The sequence below is a fragment of the Hordeum vulgare genome, chromosome 2H (assembly GCF_904849725.1).
Source record: "Hordeum vulgare subsp. vulgare chromosome 2H, MorexV3_pseudomolecules_assembly, whole genome shotgun sequence".
NCBI classification, from domain to species: Eukaryota; Viridiplantae; Streptophyta; class Magnoliopsida; order Poales; family Poaceae; genus Hordeum; species Hordeum vulgare.
Window position 1 is genome coordinate 622,378,318 of NC_058519.1, and position 10,388 is coordinate 622,388,705.

Below are 10,388 nucleotides of genomic sequence, written 5' to 3' on the forward strand. Positions count from 1 at the left end.
CATGTTGTAATAGTAAATATCGACTTGCACGTCGATGGTACGGCAACCGGCAGGAGCCATAGGGTTGTCTTTATACTAATGTTTGTGCTTAGAGATGCGTTTACTATTTTGCTAGGATGTAGCTTTAGTAGTAATAGCATGGGTAGCACGACAACCCCGATGGCAACACGTTGATGGAGATCATGGTTCTGTCAGACCATAATGAAAACGCAATTTCTGTTTTTCTTGAAGACGAATACGTCATTCCTTTTTATGAAAGAAAGATAAGGGACAGAATAAAAAAAATGAAAGAAATTTTTTTGTTTTTCTTTAGATTAGTTAATCTTTTATGAAAAGTAAAAAGGTTCTTTTTTCTGGGTAAAGAGGAACTTGTCATTTTGAATTCTTGGGTTCAGGCATACCTGTAGCAGCTTCAAATAGATCATATATTAATTCTCTCTCTCTAAAAATGTAGAAAAAAGGCGAGAAATGCAAAATGATATGGAGATGATCCTCATTATTTATTTTGACCCATTGTATGCCGGTGCTTTGGTGATGGAGATCAAGAAGCACGTGATGATGGCCATATCATGTCACTTATGAATTGCATGTGATGTTAATCCTTTTATGCACCTTATTTTGCTTAGAACAACGGTAGCATTATGAGGTGATCTCTCACTAAAATTTCAAGACGAAATTGTGTTCTCCCCGACTGTGCACCGTTGCTACAGTTCGTCGTTTCGAGACACCACGTGATGATCGGGTGTGATAGACTCAACGTTCACATACAACGGGTGCAAAACAGTTGCGCACGTGGAACACTCGGGTTAAGCTTGACGAGCCTAGCATGTGCAGACATGGCCTCGGAACACATGAGACCGAAAGGTCGATCATGAATCATATAGATGATATGATTAGCATAGGGATGCTTACCACTGAAACTATACTCAACTCACGTGATGATCGGACTTGAGCTAGTATAAGTGGATCATGAACCACTCAAATGACTAGAGAGATGTACTTTTTGAGTGGGAGTTTAGCGAATAATTTGATTAAGTTAAACTCTAATTATCTTGAACATAGTCTAAAGTCCACTTTGAATATATTTGTGTTGTAGATCATGGCTCACGCTACAGTCATCCTGAATTTTAATACGTTCCTAGAGAAAGCTAAGTTGAAAGATGATGGAAGCAACTTTATAGACTGGGCTCATAATCTTAAGCTAATCTTACAAGCTGGGAAGAAGGATTATGTCCTTAATGCTGCGCTAGGAGATGAACCACCCGCTACGGCTGATCAGGATGTTAAGAACGCTTGGTTAGCACGTAAGGAGGACTACTCAATAGTTCAATGTGCAGTCTTCTATGGCTTAGAACCGGGACTTCAATGTCGCTTTGAGCGTCATGGAGCATTTGAGATGTTCCAGGAGTTGAAGTTTATCTTTCAGAAGAACGCCCGGATCGAGAGGTATGAGACCTCCGATAAATTCTATGCTTGCAAGATGGAGGAAAACTCGTCTGTCAGTGAACATGTGCTCAAAATGTCTGGGTACTCAAACCGTCTAGCTGAGCTGGGGATTGAACTCCCGCAAGAGGCTATCACTGACAGAATCCTTCAATCACTGCCGCCAAGCTATAAAGGCTTTGTGTTGAACTACAACATGCAAGGGATGAACAAGTCTCCCGGCGAGTTGTTTGCGATGCTGAAAGTCGCAGAGTCTGAACTCCGTAAAGAACATCAAGTGTTGATGGTGAATAAGACCACTAGTTTCAAGAGAAACGACAAAGGCAAGAAGGGTAATTCGAAGAAGAGCGGCAAGCCTGTTGCCAATCCGACGAAGAAACCCAAAGCTGGACCTAAGCCTGAAACGGAGTGTTACTATTGCAAGGGTATGGGTCACTGGAAGCGCAATTGCCCCAAGTATCTGGCAGATAAGAAGGCGGCCAAAGAAAAATCAGGTATATTTGATATACATGTTATTGATGTGTACTTAACCGGCTCTCGTAGTAGTGCCTGGGTATTCGATACCGGTTCTGTTGCTCACATTTGCAACTCGAAACAGGAACTGCGGAATAGACGAAGGCTGGCGAAAGATGAAGTGACGATGCGCGTAGGAAATGGTTCCAAAGTTGATGCAATCGCCGTCGGCACAGTTTCACTTCAGTTACCATCAGGATTAGTGATGAACTTAAATCATTGTTATTTAGTGCCTGCGTTGAGCATGAACATTATATCTGGATCTTGTTTATTGCGAGACGGTTACTCTTTTAAGTCAGAGAATAATGGTTGTTCTATTTCTATGAGTAACATCTTTTATGGTCATGCACCTAATGTGATAGGATTGTTCATATTGAATCTTGATAGCGATACACATATACATAACATTGAGACCAAAAGAGTTAGAGTTAACAATGATAGCGCCATATTTTTGTGGCACTGCCGCTTAGGTCATATTGGTGTAAAGCGCATGAAGAAACTCCATGCTGATGGACTTTTGGAGTCACTTGACTTTGATTCACTTGACACATGCGAACCATGCCTCATGGGCAAGATGACTAAGACTCCGTTCTCCGGAACAATGGAGCGTGCAAGTGACTTGTTGGAAATCATACATACCGATGTGTGTGGTCCGATGAGCGTGGAGGCACGCGGCGGATATCGTTATTTTCTCACCTTCACTGACGATTTGAGTAGATATGGTTATGTCTACTTGATGAAGCACAAGTCTGAAACATTTGAAAAGTTCAAGCAATTTCAGAGTGAAGTGGAAAATCATCGTAACAAGAAGATCAAGTTCCTACGGTCTGATCGTGGGGGTGAATATCTGAGTTTCGAGTTAGGTACTCACTTAAGACAATGTGGAATTGTTTCACAGTTAACACCACCTGGAACACCACAGCGTAATGGTGTGTCCGAACGTCGTAATCGTACTCTATTAGAGATGGTGCGATCTATGTTGTCTCTTACTGATTTGCCGTTATCGTTTTGGGGTTATGCATTAGAAATAGCTGCATTCACTTTAAATAGGGCACCATCAAAATCCGTTGAGACGACACCATACGAACTGTGGTATGGCAAAAGGCCAAAGTTGTCGTTTCTTAAAGTTTGGGGATGTGATGCTTATGTCAAAAAGCTTCAGCCTGAAAAGCTGGAACCCAAAGCGGAAAAGTGCGTCTTCATAGTTTACCCAAAAGAGACAGTTGGGTACACCTTCTATCTCAAGTCCGAGGGCAAAGTGTTTGTTGCTAAGAACGGAGCTTTTCTCGAGAAGGAGTTTCTCTTGAGAGAATTGAGTGGGAGGAAGATAGAACTTGACGAGGTTGTCGAACCTCTCATCCCTCTGGATGGTGGCGCAGGGCAAGGGGGAACCTCTGTCGTTGCAACGCCGGTTGAGGAGGAAGTTAATGATGATGATCATGAAACTCCAGTTCAAGTTTCTGTCGAACCACGCAGGTCGACGAGACCACGTGCTGCTCCAGAGTGGTACGGTAATCCCGTCTTATCAATCATGTTGTTAGACAACAATGAACCTGCAAATTATGAAGAAGCAATGGTGGGCCCAGATTCCAACAAATGGCTAGAAGCCATGAAGTCCGAGATAGGATCCATGTATGAGAACAAAGTGTGGACTTTGGAGGTACTACCTGAGGGCCGCAAGGCTATTCAGAACAAATGGATCTTTAAGAGGAAGATGGACGCTGACGGCAATGTGACCGTTTATAAAGCTCAACTTGTGGCAAAGGGTTTTTCACAAGTTCAAGGAGTTGACTACGATGAGACATTCTCACCCGTAGCGATGCTTAAGTCCGTCAGAATCATGTTAGCAATAGCTGCATTTTTCGATTATGAAATCTGGCAGATGGATGTCAAAATGGCGTTCCTTAACGGTTTCCTTAAGGAAGAGCTGTATATGATACAACCCGAAGGTTTTGTCGATCCTAAGAATGCTAACAAGGTGTGGAAGCTCCAGCGATCCATTTATGGACTGGTGCAAGCATCTCGGAGTTGGAACAAACGCTTTGATGAGGTGATCAAGGCATTTGGGTTTATACAAGTGGTTGGAGAATCTTGTATTTACAAGAAAGTGAGTGGGAGCTCTGTGGCGTTTCTAATATTATATATGGATGACATATTGCTGATTGGAAACAACGTGGAGTTTTTAGAGAGCATAAAGGATTACTTGAATAAGAGTTTCTCTATGAAGGACCTAGGAGAAGCTGCTTACATTCTAGGCATTAAGATCTATAGGGATAGATCAAAACGCCTGATAGGACTTTTAAAAGCACATACCTTGATAAAGTTTTGAAGAGGTTCAAAATGGAACAGTCCAAGAAAGGGTTCTTGCCAGTTTTACAAGGTACGAGATTGAGTAAGACTCAGTGCCCAACAACTGATGAAGATAGAGAGCATATGCGCTCCGTCCCCTATGCTTGAGCCATAGGTTCTATCATGTATGCAATGCTGTGCACTAGACCGGATGTTAGCCTGGCCATAAGTATGGCAGGTAGGTTCCAGAGTAATCCAGGAGTGGATCACTGGACATCGGTCAAGAATATCCTAAAGTACCTGAAAAGGACTAAGGAGATGTTTCTCGTGTATGGAGGTGACGAAGAGCTCGCCGTAAAAGGTTACGTCGATGCAAGCTTTGACACAGATCCGGATGACTCTAAGTCGCAAACCGGATACATATTTATTCTTAATGGGGGTGCGGTAAGCTGGTGCAGTTCCAAGCAAAGCGTCGTAGCAGATTCTACATGTGAAGCGGAGTACATGGCTGCCTCGGAGGCGGCTAAGGAGGGTGTCTGGATGAAGCAGTTCATGACGGATCTTGGAGTGGTGCCAAGCGCATTGAATCCAATAACCTTGTTCTGTGACAACACGGGTTCCATTGCCTTAGCAAAGGAACCACGGTTTCACAAGAAGACCATACACATCAAACGACGCTTCAACCTCATCCGCGACTACGTCGAGGGAGAGGACGTAAATATATGCAAAGTGCACACGGATCTGAATGTAGCAGACCCGCTGACTAAACCTCTTCCACGGCCAAAGAATGATCAACACCAGAACTGTATGGGTGTTAGATTTATTACAATGAAATTCACATGATGACGTGAGGGCTAGATTATTGACTCTAGTGCAAGTGGGAGACTGTTGGAATTATGCCCTAGAGGCAATAATAAATATAGTTATTATTATAATTCCTGTATCAAGATAATCGTTTATTATCCATGCTATAATTGTATTGAATGAAGACTCATTTACATGTGTGGATACATAGACAAAACACCGTCCCTAGCAAGCCTCTAGTTGGCTAGCCAGTTGATCAAAGATAGTCAGTGTCTTCTGATTATGAACAGAGTGTTGTTGCTTGATAACTGGATCACGTCATTAGGAGAATCACGTGATGGACTAGACCCAAACTAATAGACGTAGCATGTTGATCGTGTCATTTTGTTGCTACTGTTTTCTGCGTGTCAAGTATTTATTCCTATGACCATGAGATCATATAACTCACTGACACCGGAGGAATGCTTTGTGTGTATCAAACGTCGCAACGTAACTGGGTGACTATAAAGATGCTCTAAAGGTATCTCCGAAGGTGTTAGTTGAGTTAGTATGGATCAAGACTGGGATTTGTCAATCCGTGTGACGGAGAGGTATCTCGGGGCCCACTCGGTAATACAACATCACACACAAGCCTTGCAAGCAATGTGACTTAGTGAAAGTTGCGGGATCTTGTATTACGGAACGAGTAAAGAGACTTGCCGGTGAACGAGATTGAAATAGGTATGCGGATATTGACGATCGAATCTTGAGCAAGTAACATACCGAAGGACAAAGGGAATGACATACGGGATTATATGAATCCTTGGCACTGAGGTTCAGACGATAAGATCTTCGTAGAATATGTAGGATCCAATATGGGCATCCAGGTCCCGCTATTGGATATTGACCGAGGAGTCTCTCGGGTCATGTCTACATAGTTCTCGAACCCGCAGGGTCTGCACACTTAAGGTTCGACGTTGTTTTATGCGTATTTGAGTTATATGGTTGGTTACCGAATATTGTTCGGAGTCCCGGATGAGATCACAGACGTCACGAGGTTTTCCGGAATGGTCCGGAAACGAAGATTGATATATAGGATGACCTCATTTGATTACCGGAAGGTTTTAGGAGTTACCGGGAATGACGAATGGGTTCCGGGAGTTCACCGGGGGGGCGGGGGGGGGGGGGGGGGGGAACCCACCCCGGGGAAGCCCATAGGCCATGAGGGTGGCGCACCAGCCCTTAGTGGGCTGGTGGGGCAGCCCAAAAGGGCCCTATGAGCCTAGGAAAGAAAATCAAAGAGAAAAGAAAAAAAAGAGGCGGTGGGAAGGGAAGGAAGGACTCCCACCCACCAAACCAAGTCTAACTCGGTTTGGGGGGGGGGGAGCCTTCCCCCTTGGACTCGGCCGACCCCCTTGGGGCTCCTTGAGCCCCAAGGCAAGGTCCCCTTCGTCCCACCTATATATACGGAGGTTTTAGGGCTGATTTGAGACGACTTTTCCACGGCAGCCCGACCACATACCTCCACGGTTTTTCCTCTAGATCGCGTTTCTGCGGAGCTCGGGCGGAGCCCTGCTGAGACAAGGTCATCACCAACCTCCGGAGCGCCGTCACGCTGCCGGAGAACTCTTCTACCTCTCCGTCTCTCTTGCTGGATCAAGAAGGCCGAGATCATCGTCGAGCTGTACGTGTGCTGAACGCGGAGGTGCCGTCCGTTCGGTACTAGATCGTGGGACTGATCGCGGGATTGTTCGCGGGGCGGATCGAGGGACGTGAGGATGTTCCACTACATCAACCCCGTTCTCTAACGCTTCTGCTGTACGGTCTACAAGGGTACGTAGATCACTCATCCCCTCTCGTAGATGGACATCACCATGATAGGTCTTCGTGCGCGTAAGAAATTTTTTGTTTCCCATGCGACGTTCCCCAACAGTGGCATCATGAGCTAGGTTCATGCGTAGATGTTTTCTCGAGTAGAACACAAAAGTTTTTGTGGGCGGTGATGTGCGTTTTGCTGCCCTCCTTAGTATTTTCTTGATTCCCCGGTATTGTTAGATCGAAGCAGCTCGGACCGACATTAGTCGTACGCTTACGAGAGATTGGTTTCATTGCTATGAGTAACCCCGTTGCTCAAAGATGACTGGCGGGTGTGAGTTTCTCCAACTTTAGTTGAATCGTATTTGACCGAGGAGGTCCTTGGATGAGGTTAAATAGCAACTCATATATCTCCGTTGTGGTGTTTGCGTAAGTAAGATGCGATCCTACTAGATACCCATGGTCACCACGTAAAACATGCAACAACAACAATTAGAGGACGTCTAACTTGTTTTTGCAGGGTATGCTTGTGATGTGATATGGCCAACGATGTGATGTGATATATTGGATGTATGAGATGATCATGTTGTAATAGTTAATATCGACTTGCACGTCGATGGTACGGCAACCGACAGGAGCCATAGGGTTGTATTTAAACTAACGTTTGTGCTTGCAGATGCGTTTACTATATTGCTAGGACGTAGCTTTAGTAGTAATAGCCTGAGTAGCACGACAACCCCGATGGCGACACGTTGATGGAGATCATGATGTTGGAGATCATGGTGTGACGCCGGTGACAAGAAGATCGTGCCGGTGCTTTGGTAAGGGAGATCAAGAAGCACATGATGATGGCCATATCATGTCACTTATGAATTGCATGTGATGTTAATCCTTTATGCACCTTATCTTGCTTAGAACGACGGTAGAATTATGAGGTGATCTCTCACTAAAATTTCAAGACGAAATTGTGTTCTCCCCGACTGTGCACCGTTGCGACAGTTCTTCGTTTCGAGACACCACGTGATGATCAGGTGTGATAGACTCAACGTTCACATACAACGGGTGCAAAACAGTTGCACACGCGGAACACTCGGGTTAAGCTTGACGAGCCTAGCATGTGCAGACATGGCCTCGGAACACATGAGACCGAAAGGTCGAGCATGAATCGTATAGTTGATATGATTAGCATAGAGATGCTTACCACTGAAACTATTCTCGACTCACGTGATGATCGGACTTGAGATAGTGGATTTGGATCATGTACCACTCAAATGACTAGAGAGATGTACTTTTTGAGTGGGAGTTCTTAAGTAATATGATTAATTGAACTAATTGTCATGAACATAGTCTAATGGTCTTTGCGAATTACGATGTAGCTTGCGCTATAGCTCTACTGTTTTTATATGTTCCTAGAGAAAATTTAGTTGAAAGTTGATGGTAGCAAACTTTGCAGACTGAGTCTGTAAAGCCGAGGATTGTCCTCGTTGCTGCGCAGAAGGCTTATGTCCTTAATGCACCACTCGGTGTGCTGCACCTCGAGCATCGTCTGTGGATGCTGTGAACATGTGACATACACGTTTCTGATGACTACACGATAGTTCAGTGCAAAATACTTAATGGCTTAGAAGCAAGGCGCCGATGACATTTTGAAACATCACGGAACATAAGTGATGTTCTAAAGAGATGAAATTGTGATTTCATGCTTGTGCCCTTGTTAAGAGGTACGAGACCTCCGACAAGATTCTTTGTCCACAAAGTAAAGGAGAAAAGCTCAATCGTTGAGCGTGTGCTCAGATTGTCTGAGTACGACAATCGCTTGAATCAAGTGGGAGTTAATCTTCCAGATGAGATAGTGATGGTTCTCCAAAGTCACTGCCACCAAGTTGTGAGAGCTTTCTGATGAACTATAACATATCAAGGATAGATACAATGATCCTTGAGCGATTCGCGATGTTTGACACTGCGAAAGTAGAAATCAAGAAGGAGCATCAATAGTTGATGGTTAGTAAAACCACTAAGTTTCAAGAAAGGCAAGGGCTAGAAGGGATACTTCGTGAAACGGCAAAACAGTTGCTGCACTAATGAAGATACCCTAGATTAAACCCAAAGCCCGGGACTAAGTGCTTTTGTTATGAGGGGAACGGTCACTGAGGCGGAGCAACTCTAGATACTTGGTAGATAAGAAGGCTGGCAAAAGTCGAAAGAAGTATATTTGATATACATGATGTTGATGTGTACTTTACTAGTACTCCTAGTAACCAGAGGGTATTGGATACCGGTTCGGTTGCTAAGTGATTAGTAACACGAAATGAAAGCTACGACATAAACGGAGACTAGCTAAAGGCGAGGTGACGATACGTGTTGGAAGTGTTTCCAAGATTGATATGATCAAACGTCGCACACTCCCTCTACCATCGGGATTGGTGTTAAACCTAAATAATTGTTATTTGGTGCTTGCGTTAAGGATGAACATGATTGGATCGTGTTTATTGCAATACGATTATTCATTTAAAGAGAATAATGGTTACTTTATTTTCTTGAATAATCACCTTCAATGATTTATTGAATCTCGATCGTAGTGTTACACATGTTCATGATATTGGTACCAAAAGATACGAGGTAATGATGATAGTACCACTTACTTGTGGCACTGTCGCTTGAGTCATGTTGGTATAAATTGCATGAAGAGGCTCCATGCTGATGGATCTTTATACTCACTTAATTTTGAATCACTAGTGACATGCAAATCATACCACATGAGCAAGGCCTTGTTTTCATTGAGATGAAACAAGATAGTAACTTGTTGGAAGTGATACATTTTGAGGTATGTAGTCCAATGGGTGCTGAGGCACGCAGTGGATGTCATTATGTTCTTACTTCAATGACAATTTGAGTAGATACAAGAGTATTTACTTAATGAATCACAAGTCTGAAATATTGAAAAATTCAATTCTGTTTTGGAGTGAAGTTCGTCGTAACAAGAGGATAAATTGTCTACGATATGATCATAGAAATGAATATCTGAGTTACGAGTTTTGGTACACAGTTAAGACAATGTGGAAATTGTTTCGCAGTTCATGCCACCTGGAACATCATAGTGTGATGATGTGTCTGAACGTCATAGCCACGCACTACTTGGTATGGTGCATGCTATGATGTCTCTTATCGAATTACCACTATCGTTTATGGGTTATGCATTAGAGAGAACCGCATTCACTTTAAATAGGGCACCACGTATATCCGTTGAGATGACACAGTATAGATTGAGGTTTAGAGAAATCTAAACTGTCGTTTCTTGAAAGTTTGGGGTTTCGACACTTATGTGAAAAAGTTTCAGTCTGATAAGCTCGAACCCAAAGCGGATAAATGCATCTTCATAGGATATGCAAAACAGTTGGGTACATCTCCTATCTCAGATCCGAAAGCAAAGTGTTTGTTTCTAGAAACGGATCCTTTCTCGAGGAAAGGTTTCTCTCGAAAGAATTGAGTGGGAGGGTAGTAGAACTTGATGAGGTTATTGAACCATCACTTCGACCAGTGTGTAG